Source organism: Crinia signifera, chromosome 8 (assembly GCF_055691185.1).
Source record: "Crinia signifera chromosome 8, ASM5569118v1, whole genome shotgun sequence".
In the NCBI taxonomy this organism is placed as follows: domain Eukaryota; kingdom Metazoa; phylum Chordata; class Amphibia; order Anura; family Myobatrachidae; genus Crinia; species Crinia signifera.
Genome location: NC_139224.1, coordinates 180,318,462 through 180,339,663, shown reverse-complemented (window position 1 = coordinate 180,339,663; position 21,202 = coordinate 180,318,462).

The following is a 21,202-nucleotide window of genomic DNA, read 5'->3' as shown; positions in this document are numbered from 1 at the left end:
ACAGTCACCCGAGGTTCTCCAGGCACACCTGATCAAGGTGGTGGAGGTCCTGGAATGCCATGGCTGGATGATCAATTGGCCCAAGTCTTCCACGCTTCCCACCCAATCCATTGTTCATCTGGGGGCCCTGTTGGACACAGTCCATCAGTGGATCTATTTACCAGAGGTACACTGCAGGGTTCTGCAGTCCCATGTGAGTCATCTCCTCTCCCTCAGGTGTGTCTCCATCAATGCCTGCATTTGGGTCCTGGGCTCCATGGTGGAGTATGCGCAGTTCCACTCTTGCCCCCTTTAAAGGGAAATCCTCAAGAAATGGTCAGGATGGTACTCCAATCTGCGATCAAACCAGATTGTCTTGTCACCGGCATTACGGAGCTCCCTGTCCTCGTGGCTTCTGGATCAGAACCTCAGGGAGGGGAGGTCGTTTTGGATTCACCGGTGGACTCTCCTCACCACGGACGCAAGCCTTCGTGGGTGGGGGGCGGTCAAATGTCAGAGATCCTTTCAGGGGCTGTGGACTTCACCCCCTTCACAAGAATCCCTGCTGTCCATCAATGTGGAGCCCTGGCTTCGGGGTCACCCGGTGAAGGTCCAGTCACTCTGGGTGGCACTGATTTGGGCGGCCATGGCAGAGGCCTCCTGCATCTTCCAATGGGCAGAGGGCAATATCCCCGCCTTGTCAGCAATCTTTATTCTGGGGGTCCTCTTCTGGGAAGAGGACTTTCTGGGCCACCAGTCGCTCCATGGGATCTTTCTCTGGTTCTCACGGCCCTTCAGGGTTCCCCTTTTCGTCCCTTGTGGTTGGTGGATCTTTGGTGGCTTACCTGGAAAACTGTTTTCCTGTTGGCCATTGCTTCAGCCAGGAGGGTGGTTGACATGTCTGCTCTGTCCTGTCAGTCTCCTCTCCTGGTTTTTCATCCTGATAGGGCAGTTCTTTAAACCATTCCTTCACACCTCCCCAAGGTGGTGTCAAAGTTTGGCGAGTGTGATGTGTGTGCATGAGCAGACCCCTTCCAAATTAGGCCCTATGGATCATTGTGTACAGACCATAAAGATGTCATAAAACGATATGGTCAGTGGTACAGCAAACGCTTTGTCTTTATCATTTGAAATCGTTCAGTGTGATGGCGCTATATCGTTCATTCTGTAGCTCCGGGAGTAACAATATCGCTCGCTGCCTTTATCGCATAGTGTGTATGCAGCTTAACAGTCCAGGTTTTCCAGGACACCCAGCAGGTGCACTGTGTATCACAAACTCGCATTTTAAAAATCCTTAGGCAACCTAGAAAACAAGGGCCGAGTCTGGGAACCACTGCAGTCTCTAGAGCAGGCATGTCCGAACTGTGGCCCTCCTAACGTGTGGTTAAAAAAGAGAGCGCTATAATTCAGGGGTTGTTTGCTTAGACCAGCTGTTTTATGGGAGATTGAAATTCATTCAAAATAAAACTATCGGTACCCATTGAAGGGGATCCGAAGCCGAGATTTATAATGGGTTTTATTAATTGCAAGACGGAGTATGTTATCTACCTACTCACCTGCGGCTGTAGAATATCCTTAATAAAAATATATTACATAGTGTGTCCCGCCATTATACCGAACAACATAATTGAGACCCGAGGTGCTTAAAAGTAATAGGTTTAGAGCACATTAAAGTCTCTAAATGGGGAGGTAATAGGTATAAGACTGCGATCTAGAGTCTTTAGAGCTCAATGTGGTCCTCTGATTAATGCAGGTTCATTCCGTAACCTTTTCTCTTGGATGTACTCCCTTCTTCTAAGAATGACATCAAGGTGAAGTAGAATGTTAGTTTGAATAGGCTTCTATATTCACTTCAATGCATTGTTTGTTTAAACAAATCTGGATAATTACCTTAATTAATGATTGAACCTTATAATTGATTGTTTACCTGTTATAGAATAAGGTTTCCTCTGATAATAACAGCAAATCAGGTACACGATAATTCTAATCATCTCTCCCCCCCCCCCCCCTCCATATTTCTTTTCTTATTAACCCTCCGTTTTTCACCATTTTAAATAAATAATTAATGATAGGAATGATTAAGAGTAATAAAATAATTCCCTGCTTGTGAATATAAAATGGTATTTTGTTACTTCAGATGGCTGTTACCTTAAAATATTTTATTTATTTTTGGAACCACTTCTGCGTTCCAATCGTGGGAAGTGACGCCCTCTATAGGTCTCCGATTGGTGGAATCATACGTATGTCATATCCTGGGATTATATATCCATATGTATACTATGTCATGCTACTCTTAATGCTGACCAATAAGTTAAGTTTGGACGAAAATACTTTTTTCTGATTGGTAATAGAAGCGGAACGCCACTTCCGGTGACGATATGCCTGAAGAAATGCGTTCCACAAATAGCAAAGGGACCAAAACCATTATCTAATTGGTGAAACAGTTGCGGAATGTCACTTCCAGTGATGCTGTGCCCGGAATGATGCTTCATGAGTTGTGTTGATGTGGAAAGAATGAAAATTGAGAATTGGATAGGTAAAACTTTTCTTTCATATATTTAATAAACCAACATTTATTTTACCTATCCACTTCTCAATTTTCATTCTTTCCACATCAACACAACTCAGAGCATCAACACAAACAGGATAGCGCTATCTCACCCCAAAATATTCTTCTCTTCTTAATTCAGTCCAAATTTCTTTGAGTCTCAGTACACGGCCGCGTGTCCTAAGTATAGGCCTGTTAGTGACCAATCATCTCCCATTTCCATATGATTCCCAGTCCTGTATTTGAACATAGTAATCATATCACCTCTCAGCCTCCGTTTCTCCAGTGAGAACATATTCAGCCTGGTATAACCTATCTTTGTATTCTAGTGATTCCAGACCTGTTACTAGCTTAGTCGCCCTTCTCTGTACCTGTTCCAAGTCATTTATGTCCTTTTTTAGGTGCGGTGCCCAGAACTGAACACAATATTCCAAGTGTGGTCTCACCATTGCCTTGTAAAGAGGCACTATCACATTGGCATCCCTTGAATTCATGCCCCTATTAATGCATGCCAGTGTCCGGTTTGCTTTTGCTGCTGCACTTGAGCAGTTTGCACTATTACCCAATTTATCATCTATGATGACCCCAAGTCCTTCTCTACAGCAGAATTCCCTATAATAACTCCATTTAGCCTATAAGCAGCTTGTTCATGTTTGTTCCCATAATGAATTATTTTACATTTTTCAATGTTAAACTGCATTTTCCACCTTTCCAGTTTAAGTCACTTTGTAGTGTTTCCACATCCTCTACTGAGTTAATTTCCTTACTTAATTTTGTGTCGTCTGCAATTATTGCAATTTTAGTCACTATGTCACTTTTAATATCATTAATAAATATATTAAACAAGGTGGGTCCCAATATTGATCCTGGTCTGCCCTAAAGTTAGGAATCAGAGGTGGTTGGCGCCATACACGCCGCTGATTCCTAACTTTAGGGCAGACAGTGTGTCGGAGGTGCTGCATCCTCGCACCCAGACACTCTCCAGCTAACCAGCAACTAACGCAGTCCACGGTCACCCCTCTGAGCGGCTTGGTGATTCAGTGTCGGAAACACTATCCGCACACTGCACCTGACCGGCTCGAGGGATTGAAACCATTCACAGTAGGCACTGATCCTCTGCGGTACAAGCTGCTAAGTAATGTGTCCCGTCTTCGGCTGCCAAATCGTATATTAAAGAAATGTCCGCCCTACGCTGCAGCCACTGTATTAACTTATATATGTTTTTCTCTCCCGCATGTTGTTTTTCAAATAAGCACGCTCATACAGTAAGTGGGGGAGATCTCTCCTTGTATGATACACAGAGACTATTTATTGTGCTTGCAGAGGCAACCATTCAATGACAGGTCACAGTGGATACATATTGTGTTATAGTTAACGCTCCTCAGATTAAAATTGAAACATATTAGTGGGGAAGCCAGTACAGGGGGAACTCACTGCGTGACGATACAATATCCTTTTTAATTCCCCCGTTTTGTGTCATTTCATGTATTTTTTATGTCAATATTTCGCAAAAACCTTTTAAAAAAATAAATAAAAGTTAAATTTTGCATCTAAACTCCTTTTTGTGCACCACCTAGTGACACTCTTTCTCTCCTTTTTCAAACTATCTATATCCCGTGTCCGATGATAGCACTGAAGAATACTGAGTGAATAAGAATATAGTATCACCACGGCAAATACTTAGGAATAGGGGTCCTGTGTGAATAAATTGAGTACACCCTCCACTGCGACCGGCACTACCTCTTGTTTTTGTGTGTAGCACAAGTTTTAATAAATGATTTAGGTCATGGACCGTGTGTCCACACTAGCAAAGTAAATTGCAGATAATGTGCTCACCTACTGAAAGCTGAGGTCCGGTCCTGGGTGGGCGGGATAAGATGTTTAGTCCGCCGGCTATTTGCGGTGTTAGAAAGCCGGTAAATACCTTTAGTTTGTATGCTCGTTTCTATGAGCTGCCGCGCTCATGTCCCAGGAGCCGAGCAGTGGATCACTTTTGTGCTGCTTGTATCCGGTGCTATGAGGCACTTCGAGGTAGCTACTCTGTGTGTAGTGTGGTGCAGCAGAGCTTGTTCCGACAAAAAAGAGTGCCTGTCTTTCATAACCTCCCCTGTTACCTTGCCCTGCACCCCCCTCCCTCCCCTGGTACCTACCCTGCACCCACCCCCTCCCCTGGCACTTACCTGCGTGGGGGATCCGGGCAGCGGGGTCCGGCATGGGCACAGCGCTTCAGGTCCTTCCCTGTGGCTGATGGATGCCGGGCAGTGGGGAGGAAGCGGGGTGGGGTCTATTTGGGATCCGGGCAGTCCCTGGGGCTGATGGTAACTAGTAGTTCCCACTATGCGCATGTGTAATAAGCGCCGTGCATATAAATGAGCCGCTCATTACATATGCAGACCCCGCTGCCCGGATCCCCCATGCAGGTAAGTGCCAGGGGAAGGGGTGGGTGCAGTGCAGTGCAGGTACCAGGGGAGGGGGAAGTAGTGTAGGATTTTAAATACCGTTTAAGAGGCATTCCCACTGCCTTAAAAACTGTATTTAAACGTGTAGGACTCTGCTTTTTAAATGGGTTGAAATACCGGTTAACTTTAACCGGTATTTCACCTCTGGCGCTTTCCCACTGCAGCCTTAAACGGTAAATTGTGGGGAAAAAACAGCAATATACCGTTTAAGAGCTGCAGTGGGAAAGGGGCATAAGAGAACATTGGGCCTTATTCTGGTCGGTGCGGCCGGAGCCGAATATGCGGCCAGGACCGTGCGTCCTAAACCCCTTCCGTACAGATCGCTCACTCCGTCCGAATGCGGTAAGCCGCTGACCGCACGGAGCACGAGTGGATTTCTCATGTATACACCTCCTCCATCTCTGGGAACCTCCCCCATCATTCGATGGTCGCAGACCATCGAATGCAGGACCGAGCGGTCAGGCAGCTCCCGCGAGCTCAGACCACTCCGGCATTTCTCCGTGCAAAAGCAGGGATCTGGGCGGGCAGCTGACATCCGGCAATGTCATATGTCCGCCCCCTACACGTGCGTCACGGCCGCATTACCATACGTACGCCCAGCGTTTGCATGGGAACGCCCATGAAATGTGGGGTGTACACATATGGTAATGAGCCCAAACAGCCCTTCACGCCCCTCTCCTCCCCCTGTTCGTAATGTAAACAATTCATGCGGAATTTGGACGTATGTCCCTTTCGCACATGCGCAGATATGCCTCTGCACATGCGCAGACACAAAACATCGGCGGAACGAACGCACGCGGACATATCCGCACCAACCAGAATAAGGGCCATTGTATTTGTTTGTTGATACATAGAAAAATCTGCATCTTTGTGTAAACATTGTTGCAATTATGTGAATGCAAATTAATTGGAATCTCACTGCAGCTGAAAGCCATTAATTATTCGGAATTTTCTTTTTTTAATGTATTATCGATTTCTGTGATCCGTGCAGTGACGGCTGCAACACATCCGGAGGGGAGAAACCGGGGAGCTGTCTGCCGCTGGGGTCACCCACACACACCGCAGCATATAACCCTAACCATACACACACCGCAGCATATAACCCTAACCATACACACCCCCCGCAGCCTATAACACTAACCATACACACACCGCAGCATATAACCCTAACCATACACACACCGCAGCATATAACCCTAACCATACACACACCGCAGCATATAACCCTAACCATACACACACCGCAGCCTATAACCCTAACCATACACACACCGCAGCATATAACCCTAACCATACACACCCCGCAGCCTATAACCCTAACCATACACACCCCGCAGCCTATAACCCTAACCATACACACACCCCGCAGCCTATAACCCTAACCATACACACACCGCAGCATATAACCCTAACCATACACACACCGCAGCCTATAACCCTAACCATACACACACCGCAGCATATAACCCTAACCATACACACCCCGCAGCCTATAACCCTAACCATACACACCCCGCAGCCTATAACCCTAACCATACACACACCGCAGACTATATACCTAACCATACACACACCGCAGCATATAACCCTACACACCGCAGACTATATACCTAACCGTACACACACCCCGCAGCCTGTAACCCTAACCATACACACACCGCAGCCTATAACCCTAACCATACACACACCCCGCAGCCTGTAACCCTAACCATACACACACCGCAGCCTATAACCCTACACACCGCAGACTATATACCTAACCATACACACACCGCAGCCTATAACCCTAACCGTACACACACCGCAGCCTATAACCCTAACCATACACACACCGCAGCATATAACCCTAACCATACACACAGCCCGCAGCCTATAGCCATAACCGTACACACACCCCGCAGCCTATAACCCTAACCATACACACACCGCAGCATATAACCCTAACCATACACACAGCCCGCAGCCTATAGCCATAACCGTACACACACACCGCAGCCTATAACCCTAACCGTACACACCCCGCAGCCTATAACCCTAACCGTACACACCCCGCAGCCTATAACCCTAACCACACACACACCGCATAGCCTATAACACTAACCATACACACACACACTGCAGCCTATAACCCTAACCATACACACACCCCATAGCCTATAACACTAACCGTACACACCCCGCAGCCTATAACCCTAACCACACACACACCGCATAGCCTATAACACTAACCATACACACACACCCAGCAGCCTATAACCCTAACCATACACACACACACCGCAGCCTATAACCCTAACCACACACCCCGCAGCCTATAACCCTAACCATACACCCCGCAGCCTATAACCCTAACCATACACACACCGCAGACTATATACCTAACCATACACACACCGCAGCCTATAGCCCTAACCATACACACACCCCAAAGCCTATTACCCTAACCATACACACACCCTGCAGCCTATAACCCTACACACCGCAGACTATAACCCTAACCATACACACACCGCAGACTATATACCTAACCATACACACACCGCAGCCTATAGCCCTAACCATACACACACCCCACAGCCTATTACCCTAACCATACACACACCCTGCAGCCTATAACCCTAACCATACACACACCGCAGACTATATACCTAACCATACACACACCGCAGCCTATAGCCCTAACCATACACACACCCCACAGCCTATTACCCTAACCATACACACACACCGCCGACTATAACCCTAACCATACACACACCGCAGCATATAACCCTAACCATACACACACACCCCGCAGCCTATAACCCTAACCATACACACACCCCGCAGCCTATAACCCTAACCATACACACACACCGCAGCCTATAACCCTAACCATACACACACCCTGCAGCCTATAACCCTAACCACACACCCCGCAGCCTATAACCCTAACCATACACACCCCGCAGCCTATAACCATACACCCCGCAGCTTGTAACCCTAACCATACACACCCCGCAGCCTATAACCCTAACCATACACCCCACAGCCTATAACCCTAACCATACACACACCCCGCAGTCTGTAACCCTAACCATACACACACCCCGCAGCCTATAACCCTAACCATACACACACCCCATAGCCTATAACCCTAACCATACACACCCCGCAGCATATAACCCTAACCATACACACAACCACAGCCTATAACCCTAACCATACACACACACCACAGCCTATAACACTAACCATACACACACACACCATAGCCTATAACCCTAACCATACACACCCCGCAGCATATAACCCTAACCATACACACACCGCAGCATATAACCCTAACCATACACACCCCGCAGCATATAACCCTAACCATACACACAACCACAGCCTATAACCCTAACCATACACACACACCACAGCCTATAACACTAACCATACACACACACCATAGCCTATAACCCTAACCATACACACCCCGCAGCATATAACCCTAACCATACACACAACCACAGCCTATAACCCTAACCATACACACACACCACAGCCTATAACACTAACCATACACACACACCATAGCCTATAACCCTAACCATACACACCCCGCAGCATATAACCCTAACCATACACACACCGCAGCATATAACCCTACACACCGCAGCATATAACACTAACCGCACACTCACACCCCGCAGCCTGTAACCCTAACCATACACACACCGCAGCAGCCTATAACCCTAACCATACACACCCCGCAGCCTATAACCCTACACACACCCCATAGCCTATATACCTAACCCTACACACACCCCATAGCCTATAACGCTAACCGCACACACACCGCAGCATATAACCCTAACCATACACACACCGCAGCAGCCTATAACCCTAACCATACACACACCCCGCAGCCTATAACCCTACACACACCCCATAGCCTATAACACTAACCGCACACACACACCCTGCAGCTTGTATCCCTAACCACACACACACCAGCCTAAAACCCTAACCACACACCGCAGACTATATACCTAACCATACACACACCCCGCAGCCTATAACACTAACCGCACACTCACACCCCGCAGCCTGTAAACCTAACCATAAACACACACCACAGCCTATAACCCTAACCACACACCCTGCAGCCTAAAACCCTAACCATACACACACCCCGCAGCCTATAACCCTAACCATACACACACACCAGCCTAAAACCCTAACCATACACACACACACCCCGCAGCCTATAACACTAACCATAGACACACACCGCAGACTATATACCTAACCATACACACACCCCGCAGCCTATAACACTAACCGCACACTCACACCCGCAGCCTGTAACCCTAACCATACACACACCGCAGACTATATACCTAACCATACACACACACCCTGCAGCCTGTAACCCTAACCATAAACACACCCCACAGCCTATAACACTAACCATACACACACCCTGCAGCCTATAACCCTAACCACACACACCCCGCAGCCTATAACCCTAACCACACATACCCCGCAGCCTATAACCCTAACCATACACACACCCTGCAGCCTATAACCCTAACCATACACACACACCCTGCAGCCTATAACTCGAACCATACACACACCCCGCAGCCTATAACCCTAACCATACACACACCCTGCAGCCTGTAACCCTAACCATACAGACCCCGCAGCCTATAACCCGAACCATACACACACCCCGCAGCCTATAACCCTAACCATACACACACCCCGCAGCCTATAACCCTAACCATACACACACCCTGCAGCCTGTAACCCTAACCATACACACACCGCAGCCTAACACCCTAACCACACACCACAGACTATATACCTAACCATACACACACCCCGCAGCCTAACCTTAACCATACACACACCGCAGCCTATAACCCTAACCATACACACACCGCAGCCTATAACCCTAACCATACACACACCGCAGCCTATAACCCTAACCATACACACACCGCAGCCTATAACCCTAACCATACACACACCGCAGCCTATAACCCTAACCATACACACACCGCAGCCTATAACCCTAACCATACACACACCGCAGCCTATAACCCTAACCGTACACACACACACACCGCAGCCTATAACCCTAACCGTACACACACCGCAGCCTATAACCCTAACCGTACACACACACCGCAGCCTATAACCCTAACCGTACACACACACCGCAGCCTATAACCCTAACCGTACACACATCCTGCAGCCTGTAACCCTACACACACCCCATAGCCTATAACACTAACCGCACACACACACCCTGCAGCTTGTATCCCTAACCACACACACACACCAGCCTAAAACCCTAACCACACACCGCAGACTATATACCTAACCATACACACACCCCGCAGCCTATAACACTAACCGCACACTCACACCCCGCAGCCTGTAAACCTAACCATAAACACACACCACAGCCTATAACCCTAACCACACACCCTGCAGCCTGTAACCCTAACCATAAACACACCCCACAGCCTATAACACTAACCGCACACACATACCCGGCAGCCTAACCATACACACACCCCGCAGCCTATAACCCTAACCATACACACACCCCGCAGCCTATAACCCTAACCATACACACACACCAGCCTAAAACCCTAACCATACACACACCCCGCAGCCTATAACCCTAACCATACACACACACCAGCCTAAAACCCTAACCATACACACACACCCCGCAGCCTATAACACTAACCATAGACACACACCGCAGACTATATACCTAACCATACACACACCCCGCAGCCTATAACACTAACCGCACACTCACACCCGCAGCCTGTAACCCTAACCATACACACACCGCAGACTATATACCTAACCATACACACACACCCTGCAGCCTGTAACCCTAACCATAAACACACCCCACAGCCTATAACACTAACCATACACACACCCTGCAGCCTATAACCCTAACCACACACACCCCGCAGCCTATAACCCTAACCACACACACCCCGCAGCCTATAACCCTAACCATACACACACCGCAGCCTATAACCCTAACCATACACACACCGCAGCCTATAACCCTAACCGTACACACACACACACCGCAGCCTATAACCCTAACCGTACACACACCGCAGCCTATAACCCTAACCGTACACACACACCGCAGCCTATAACCCTAACCGTACACACACACCGCAGCCTATAACCCTAACCATACACACATCCTGCAGCCTGTAACCCTAACCATACACACACCCAGCAGCCTATAACACTAACCGCACACACACACCGCAGCCTATAACCCTACACACACCCCACAGCCTATAACACTAACCGCACACACATACCCCGCAGCCTAACCCTAACCATACACCACAGACTATATACTTAACCATACACACACCCCGCAGCCTATAACCCTACACACACCCCATAGCCTATATACCTAACCCTACACACACCCCATAGCCTATAACGCTAACCGCACACACACCGCAGCATATAACAATAACCATACACACACTGCAGCAGCCTATAACCCTAACCATACACACACCCCGCAGCCTATAACCCTACACACACCCCATAGCCTATAACACTAACCGCACACACACACCCTGCAGCTTGTATCCCTAACCACACACACACACCAGCCTAAAACCCTAACCACGCACCGCAGACTATATACCTAACCATACACACACCCCGCAGCCTATAACACTAACCGCACACTCACACCCCGCAGCCTGTAAACCTATCCATAAACACACACCACAGCCTATAACCCTAACCACACACCCTGCAGCCTGTAACCCTAACCATAAACACACCCCACAGCCTATAACACTAACCGCACACACATACCCGGCAGCCTATAACCCGAACCATACACACACCCCGCAGCCTATAACCCTAACCATACACACACCCTGCAGCCTGTAACCCGAACCATACACACACCCCGCAGCCTATAACCCTAACCATACACACACCCTGCAGCCTGTAACCCTAACCATACACACACACCAGCCTAACACCCTAACCACACACCACAGACTATATACCTAAACATACACACACCCCGCAGCCTAACCTTAACCATACACACCGCAGCCTATAACCCTAACCATACACACACCGCAGCCTATAACCCTAACCGTACACACACCGCAGCCTATAACCCTAACCGTACACACACCGCAGCCTATAACCCTAACCGTACACACACCGCAGCCTATAACCCTAACCGTACACACACCGCAGCCTATAACCCTAACCGTACACACACCGCAGCCTATAACCCTAACCGTACACACACCGCAGCCTATAACCCTAACCGTACACACACCGCAGCCTATAACCCTAACCGTACACACACCGCAGCCTATAACCCTAACCGTACACACACACACACAGCGCAGCCTATAACCCTAACCGTACACACCCCGCAGCCTATAACCCTAACCGTACACACACACCGCAGCCTATAACCCTAACCGTACACACACACCGCAGCCTATAACCCTAACCATACACACATCCTGCAGCCTGTAACCCTAACCATACACACACCCAGCAGCCTATAACACTAACCGCACACACACACCGCAGCCTATAACCCTAACCATACACACATCCTGCAGCCTATAACACTAACCGTACACACACACCGCAGCCTATAACCCTAACCGTACACACATCCTGCAGCCTGTAACCCTACACACACCCCATAGCCTATAACACTAACCGCACACACACACCCTGCAGCTTGTATCCCTAACCACACACACACACCAGCCTAAAACCCTAACCACACACCGCAGACTATATACCTAACCATACACACACCCCGCAGCCTATAACACTAACCGCACACTCACACCCCGCAGCCTGTAAACCTAACCATAAACACACACCACAGCCTATAACCCTAACCACACACCCTGCAGCCTGTAACCCTAACCATAAACACACCCCACAGCCTATAACACTAACCGCACACACATACCCGGCAGCCTAACCATACACACACCCCGCAGCCTATAACCCTAACCATACACACACCCCGCAGCCTATAACCCTAACCATACACACACACCAGCCTAAAACCCTAACCATACACACACCCCGCAGCCTATAACCCTAACCATACACACACACCAGCCTAAAACCCTAACCATACACACACACCCCGCAGCCTATAACACTAACCATAGACACACACCGCAGACTATATACCTAACCATACACACACCCCGCAGCCTATAACACTAACCGCACACTCACACCCGCAGCCTGTAACCCTAACCATACACACACCGCAGACTATATACCTAACCATACACACACACCCTGCAGCCTGTAACCCTAACCATAAACACACCCCACAGCCTATAACACTAACCATACACACACCCTGCAGCCTATAACCCTAACCACACACACCCCGCAGCCTATAACCCTAACCACACACACCCCGCAGCCTATAACCCTAACCATACACACACCGCAGCCTATAACCCTAACCATACACACACCGCAGCCTATAACCCTAACCGTACACACACACACACCGCAGCCTATAACCCTAACCGTACACACACCGCAGCCTATAACCCTAACCGTACACACACACCGCAGCCTATAACCCTAACCGTACACACACACCGCAGCCTATAACCCTAACCATACACACATCCTGCAGCCTGTAACCCTAACCATACACACACCCAGCAGCCTATAACACTAACCGCACACACACACCGCAGCCTATAACCCTACACACACCCCACAGCCTATAACACTAACCGCACACACATACCCCGCAGCCTAACCCTAACCATACACCACAGACTATATACTTAACCATACACACACCCCGCAGCCTATAACCCTACACACACCCCATAGCCTATATACCTAACCCTACACACACCCCATAGCCTATAACGCTAACCGCACACACACCGCAGCATATAACCCTAACCATACACACACTGCAGCAGCCTATAACCCTAACCATACACACACCCCGCAGCCTATAACCCTACACACACCCCATAGCCTATAACACTAACCGCACACACACACCCTGCAGCTTGTATCCCTAACCACACACACACACCAGCCTAAAACCCTAACCACGCACCGCAGACTATATACCTAACCATACACACACCCCGCAGCCTATAACACTAACCGCACACTCACACCCCGCAGCCTGTAAACCTATCCATAAACACACACCACAGCCTATAACCCTAACCACACACCCTGCAGCCTGTAACCCTAACCATAAACACACCCCACAGCCTATAACACTAACCGCACACACATACCCGGCAGCCTATAACCCGAACCATACACACACCCCGCAGCCTATAACCCTAACCATACACACACCCTGCAGCCTGTAACCCGAACCATACACACACCCCGCAGCCTATAACCCTAACCATACACACACCCTGCAGCCTGTAACCCTAACCATACACACACACCAGCCTAACACCCTAACCACACACCACAGACTATATACCTAAACATACACACACCCCGCAGCCTAACCTTAACCATACACACCGCAGCCTATAACCCTAACCATACACACACCGCAGCCTATAACCCTAACCGTACACACACCGCAGCCTATAACCCTAACCGTACACACACCGCAGCCTATAACCCTAACCGTACACACACCGCAGCCTATAACCCTAACCGTACACACACCGCAGCCTATAACCCTAACCGTACACACACCGCAGCCTATAACCCTAACCGTACACACACCGCAGCCTATAACCCTAACCGTACACACACCGCAGCCTATAACCCTAACCGTACACACACACACACAGCGCAGCCTATAACCCTAACCGTACACACCCCGCAGCCTATAACCCTAACCGTACACACACACCGCAGCCTATAACCCTAACCGTACACACACACCGCAGCCTATAACCCTAACCATACACACATCCTGCAGCCTGTAACCCTAACCATACACACACCCAGCAGCCTATAACACTAACCGCACACACACACCGCAGCCTATAACCCTAACCATACACACATCCTGCAGCCTATAACACTAACCGCACACACACACTGCAGCCTATAACCCTACACACACCCCACAGCCTATAGCACTAACCGCACACACATACCCCGCAGCCTAACCCTAACCATACACCACAGACTATATACTTAACCATACACACACCCCGCAGCCTAACCCTAAGCTTCTCCCCCGCAATGCTAACCCCCCTTCTAAGTTCCTAAACCTAACAACTGGAGCCTCCCGCATAAATCTAATCTTCCCTCCCTGCATGCATGTGTGTATGTTTGTGTTTATTCTAGCACCTGCCATCTTTTAAAATCCATGCAGTTCCTCTTCCCTGCCTGGGGTGAGGCTGTCTGCTGTAGTGCTTCTAGCACAGTGTGGCCTGTATATCAGCACTGATATGTAAACAAGACCTGCGCAAGACACACCACAGCAGACCATGACACCTGAGGCAGGGAACAGAAAATGCATGGGTTTTCAAAGATGGAGGGTGCTAGAATGAACACTAACATACACACCGCACCTGCCGGGGATCTCCATCTTGGTGCGGTGGCTGGGGTAATGCACTGTAGATTGTAAGCTTGCGAGCAGGGCCTTCTCCCTCTTTGTTGGAGAGAGTATGACAGCAGAGGATGCGGGATAGTGACAACGGGAGATGCAGGGACAGACGGGGACAGTGACAGTGGGCGATGTGACAGCGGGGGCAGTGACAGCAATGGACGCAGGGGCAGAGACAGCGGGGGGGGGGGGTGAGATAGTGACATAACAGCGACAGAAGAGGACTCAGGGGCATTGGCCCTAATACATTATGCATGGCCATATACCCACTTACCTACTGTCCTTGTCACAATTGCCCCATGTATGTGGCAAACCTCTGACCTGTTGGGCACAATTATCTTCTCCTCCCTATCCCAATATATGAGAGCTAGAGAGGGGGAGGGGGGGGGGGGGTGATGAATGTAACTGGAAAGTGTTGTGGTGGGATAAATGACAGTGTGGTGCATGTAAATAAATGGAAGATGCAGGTAGGTGGTGAAGGTACAGTTGGTTGGCAACGTCTTCATTTCTCGAAGTTGATAAATCTAAACCTAAGCGAGGAGAACTTGGGAGGGGGTAAATGCAGTTTTAAGTCCATATGGCATCAGTACAACATGGCATCCATACAGGTAAGTGATAGTGTATGTTGTTCTGCACTACCACCCGATCTGACTTTCTCCCTAGCGAACCAAGGGCCCTCCTCCCGGAACGGCCCCCTGCTGATGTTGCTATCACTGTGCGCGCTTATAGTGCGGCACAAGGTGTGATAATTCCCCCCCACCCTTCTCCTAAAAATCCTGACTGGACAGTCGCTTCTAATTCCGTTCATTCTGTGGCACCACCTGCCATGATCACGTTTCCCAGCATGCATCGCTTCCTCGCCATCTGCATCCTGCATCATCATTATTCTCCAGGTCATTCAGTCTTTGCATGGGTTCATTTTTATCTATTTGTAATTTTAATACATTTTATTTCTCCTTCCTCCACCAGGTGGCACTGGAGTTTACAGTGAGGAATAGAGGGCGACCAATAGGAGCTTGGGCACTATAATAATTTTAACAGAGTGGCTAGCTCCTCCCCTCTACTTCCCCTCTACAGACAGTCTTATAGTGTGTACACACAGTTAGATTTGGCTTCCGATGTTCCCGATATAGGGAACATCCGAAGCCAAATCTGGCCGATGCGCGCTCCCGTGTGAGCGCATATTGGCAGCCAGATAGAGGGGGCAGATCTGCACTATATAGTGTAAATTGTGCCCCTCTGTCATGCCGTGAGATGCTAGTCCCGATGCGATCTGATCGCGTTGGGACTCGCATCTCTCGCCAGTAACTGCTGTGTGTACACACCATTAGTTTGTGCCCTTGGGAGCTGGGTGCTTTTTAGCCCTCTCTGGGCATAGTGAAATTTTATTTTTATTTTTCTTATTTTTAAGTTCTTGAGGACAGACAGGCAGCTTCTGCCGCTGCCTGTCTGCAACGTGGGACTGCCGAAGGGGACCCCAGCGCCACTGCATGCGGTCTGCGCAGGGGTCCCCGGCTCCTGGGACACCCGTCCCAGAGTGACCGGACGCCGCCACTTGCGTCACGGCACCCCAGCCGCAGCGCGGCAGACGGCAGTTGTAAGTATAGCCCGGCTCCCTGTTAGCAGGCAGAATTACGTACCAGCGCCTCCTTTCATGTCATCGTTCCACATCAACCAGCCGATGGTACCGGCCTTCGCTGATGGAGTCTCGTTCACTGGGCGTCGTTCGAGCTCTGCGGATCTACGTCTCCAGAACATCTTCTTTAAGGAAATCAGATGCTCTTTTCATTCTGTATGATTCAGCTAAGCCGGGTTGGCCGGCATCCAAGCAGACCTTGGCTAGATGGCTATGGCTTACCATTCGGCAGGCTTATGTGGCTGCGGCACAGCCCCCGCCTGACTCCATTTCAGCCCACTCTACTAGATTGGGGGGCCCCTCATGGGCGGCTGCCAGAGGAGTTTCTATCCATCAGCTCTGTTGAGCGGCTACCTGGTCTGGACAAAGAACCTTTGTCAGGTTCTATCGGTTTGACACCTTCGCGGCTCAGACTTCTCAGTTTGGCCGATCAGTGTTGGGGGGGATCGCAGCGCCGTCCCACCCGTGATGGGAGCTCTGGGACATCCCCACTGTAAGCTCCAGTGCCACCTGGTGGAGGAAGGGAAAAAATGGGATTTTGGACTTACCGATAAATCATTTTCTCCGAGTCCACAGGTGGCACTGGATGCCCTCCCGGCGCTGCCTCCTATCAGTATTAGGTAACTTCAGTTCAGTTTGTTGGAACTCCCTTTTTTTATGACTGTTTTTTACAAAATTTCCATCTTGCTTTATATCCTGTTTGTATGTTACATGTGTGCGTTGCATCCTCCTCTTGGGTGAGTGGTATTCCCAGCTCCCTCCGGGCACAAATCTTCAGACTGCCTGTAGAGGGGAGGAGCTAGCCACTCTGTTAAAATTATTATAGTGCCCAAGCTCCTAATGGTCGCCCTCTATTCCTCACTGTAAACTCCAGTGCCACCTGTGTGTCTCTCATACACTTTTCGGACACCTTGTTCCCTTTTTCCTCCCTTCCCCTTGATTCCTCCACAATGTAGCTGTCTTTGCCCTCTATTCTACACTCATTTATTGGTTTAAGGCAGGGGTTCCCAATCTTTTTTGAATCACGGAACCCAAGGAGTATGAGAATTTTTTCACAGCACCCCTAGGCCCAAAAAAATAATAATTTTATGTGGTTTATATGTGATTCTATGGTTCAGTTATGTGGTAAAGGGCAGGATTTGCTTCTGTTTGTACACATTTTATGACTGGCAGCCACCAGCACTGGTTTTGCTCATAAATAATTAACCATTAATAATTTGAGTTGGTCCTGGACCACCAACCCAGGGCACCCCTGCATGTGTCCCGAGGCACCCGAGGGAGCCATGGCACACAGTTTGGGCAGAGCCAGATTAAGGTCTAAATGGGCCTGGAGCTGAAAATTATGAAGGGCCTAGGCCGGTGCAAGGAGTGCCCTAGGAGGGGGGGATGGCGCCCCGGCGCTCACCCGCTCCATGGGAGGGACAGAGGGGCGGGGGGTGAAGCGTCCGGCGCTGCTTCGCTCCACGGCGGGGGGGTTTTGCTAGAGATGCGGCGCTGGCCGCAGCGTCACTCACTTCCCTGCAGGGGGGCAGGTTGTTGGGGGAGAGAGAGAGCACTGGGGTGCGTGCGGCGGCGGGAGTTACATAGCTCCACGGGGGGGGGAGCTGGGGAGAGAGAGGGAGCCACTCACCTGATCCGAGGGGTAGGGGCTGCTCCAATTGGCCGCCCTCCAGTGGCAAATGCCTAGAGCTGCCTAGTGGTGGCACCGGCCCTGAATAGGGGTTGTGGCCAGCACCTAATAATGTGGGTGGCGGGACCAGTGTTCTATTCGGGTGGTCTGCTCATGGGTGTGTCTGTATTTGTGTAAATACTTTCAACTAATTATATATGCCTGGAAAAGGCAGGGGGCTGGCATAGGAATAATGCAGGGAGATATATTGGCGGGTGCCCTCCAAAGGTGCACCCGCAGGACGCCAATGTCCTAGGATACTTGCGGGGTGAGGCGGCATTCCAGTCATAAAAAGAATAGTGAAAGCCGAATCTGGGTAGACAACATTTCAGCACCTTTTATGTGGTCACCTAAGTTTACCACACCATATATCCCTTATACAAATCATGCAACACAATAGTAACCCCCTTATACTGTACTTGCTTCTTACACATTATGCCACATGGAATGAGCCAAAATTCACACCGATTGAGCCAAAATTCATACTATGGCACACAGATTAAGGCAAAATTCACATTTTGCCACATGGATTGAGCCAAAATACACACTATACCAAGCATGTCCAAACAGTGGCGCTCCAGCTGTTGTGAAACTACATGTCCCAGCATTCCTTGGCATAGTTTTAGCATTCCCTAATAGCAAAACTGTGGCAATGCATGATGGGACTTGTAGTTTCACAACAGCTGGAGGGCCATAGTTTGGACATGCCTGCACTATACCAAACAGATTGTGCAGTAATACACAATATGCTTCATAAATAGGGGCATTGCGTGCCAAAGGCGCGCATTAAAAATTTACACCATAATGCCCATTACATGTTAAGCCTCACACCATAATCTCCATTACGTATTATGCCGAACACCATAATGCCTATTAAAAATGAAGCTACATAAGTGTTGCTTACCTACATATTCATTGCCAGGGGTTCCATGTTCATTGCCAGGGGTTCCATGCTCGTTGCCATGTGGGATTACATGCTCATTGCCAAGGGGGAATACACGCTCGCGGTAACTGGGGGACAGCCACCGGGCAGAAATGACAGCCACCGGGCAGAAATGACAGCCATTGACAGCCGGGCAGAGAGCAGGGGGCTGCCTGGCTTTATTCAGAGCACTGCATGTCCCGGCTATTTGAAATAATACCCCTTTCATACCAGAAAATGCAGGGATTTACCCAGGAATATGGTCCCAGGATCATGCTGGGACATTCCCGGACTGGCCTCTTTTACGCCAACCTAGTCCCTGCATTTTCTGATGTGAGGGGAGAGAAAACCACCCAGTCCCCCTTTAAACAACCAGCTATATCTTCGGAACCAACTGACCCATTTACATGTAGGCTTCGAATGATTTTGGCCCCGTGAAACTGGGCCGTTTGGTTCCAGAGAAATCTGTCCTCAAACAACATGAACAGCCATGAAATTACATTTCAGAAATGAAAAAAATAAATAAATGGTTTTCCATATGGGTTCATTATATCTCTAGAACCAATGAACCCATATGGACCAGGTATCAGATTGAAGGCCCAGCGATTTGGGTTTGACTGAGATCAACCTCGAGCTTCTGTGATGCCGGAGGGGGAACTGGCCGCCGTTGGAACCAGGTGGAGGTCGGAATTAGCGGGTCCCATGTTATCCTATGGGGAAAACGTTCCAGGTTTGCCTGACGGTATCTCCGGTTCCCGGGGGGCTAGCGACGCAGGGCTTAGCTCGTTGGAAAGCCCTGGCCCTCAGCTACAAAATGGGCCTATTTGGATAGTGGGCCTGGAGCTGTAGCTCCATCAGGCCCATTGTTAATCTGGCTCTGAGTTTGGGAACCACTGGTTTAAGGTTTCTTACTATACCCTCCCCCCAGCCTTCTAGTTTAAAATCTCCCCAAGCCTTCCCACCATTCTACCCCCTAGCACCCCTGCCCCCTCCTCGTTCAGGTGCACCTTGATAAAGCTGGCACTTGGACCAGCGAAACGCGTTGGTCCTAATCCGGATCACTGCAACCCCAATTTAGACTTCACCTGCTTATTGATCTGACCACTTGGTCCCATACATTGGATGTCTTTAGCGTTATATCCTGAAGAACTGGTCGCATTCACTTGTGAGGTTACAGAGTGGTCCACCATTCAAACACAGGACCGCTCCCTCTAGCGATACCCAGGACTTGCACTGGCGTGCGGATTCCATCCATTTGGGACTGCTGCTATTAGTACAGTGCAGGTTATATAAATGTCCACCACTGGGCACAAAATAATAAAGCATTTGATCTGGATACGCTGTTGTTGTTTTTTTATAATT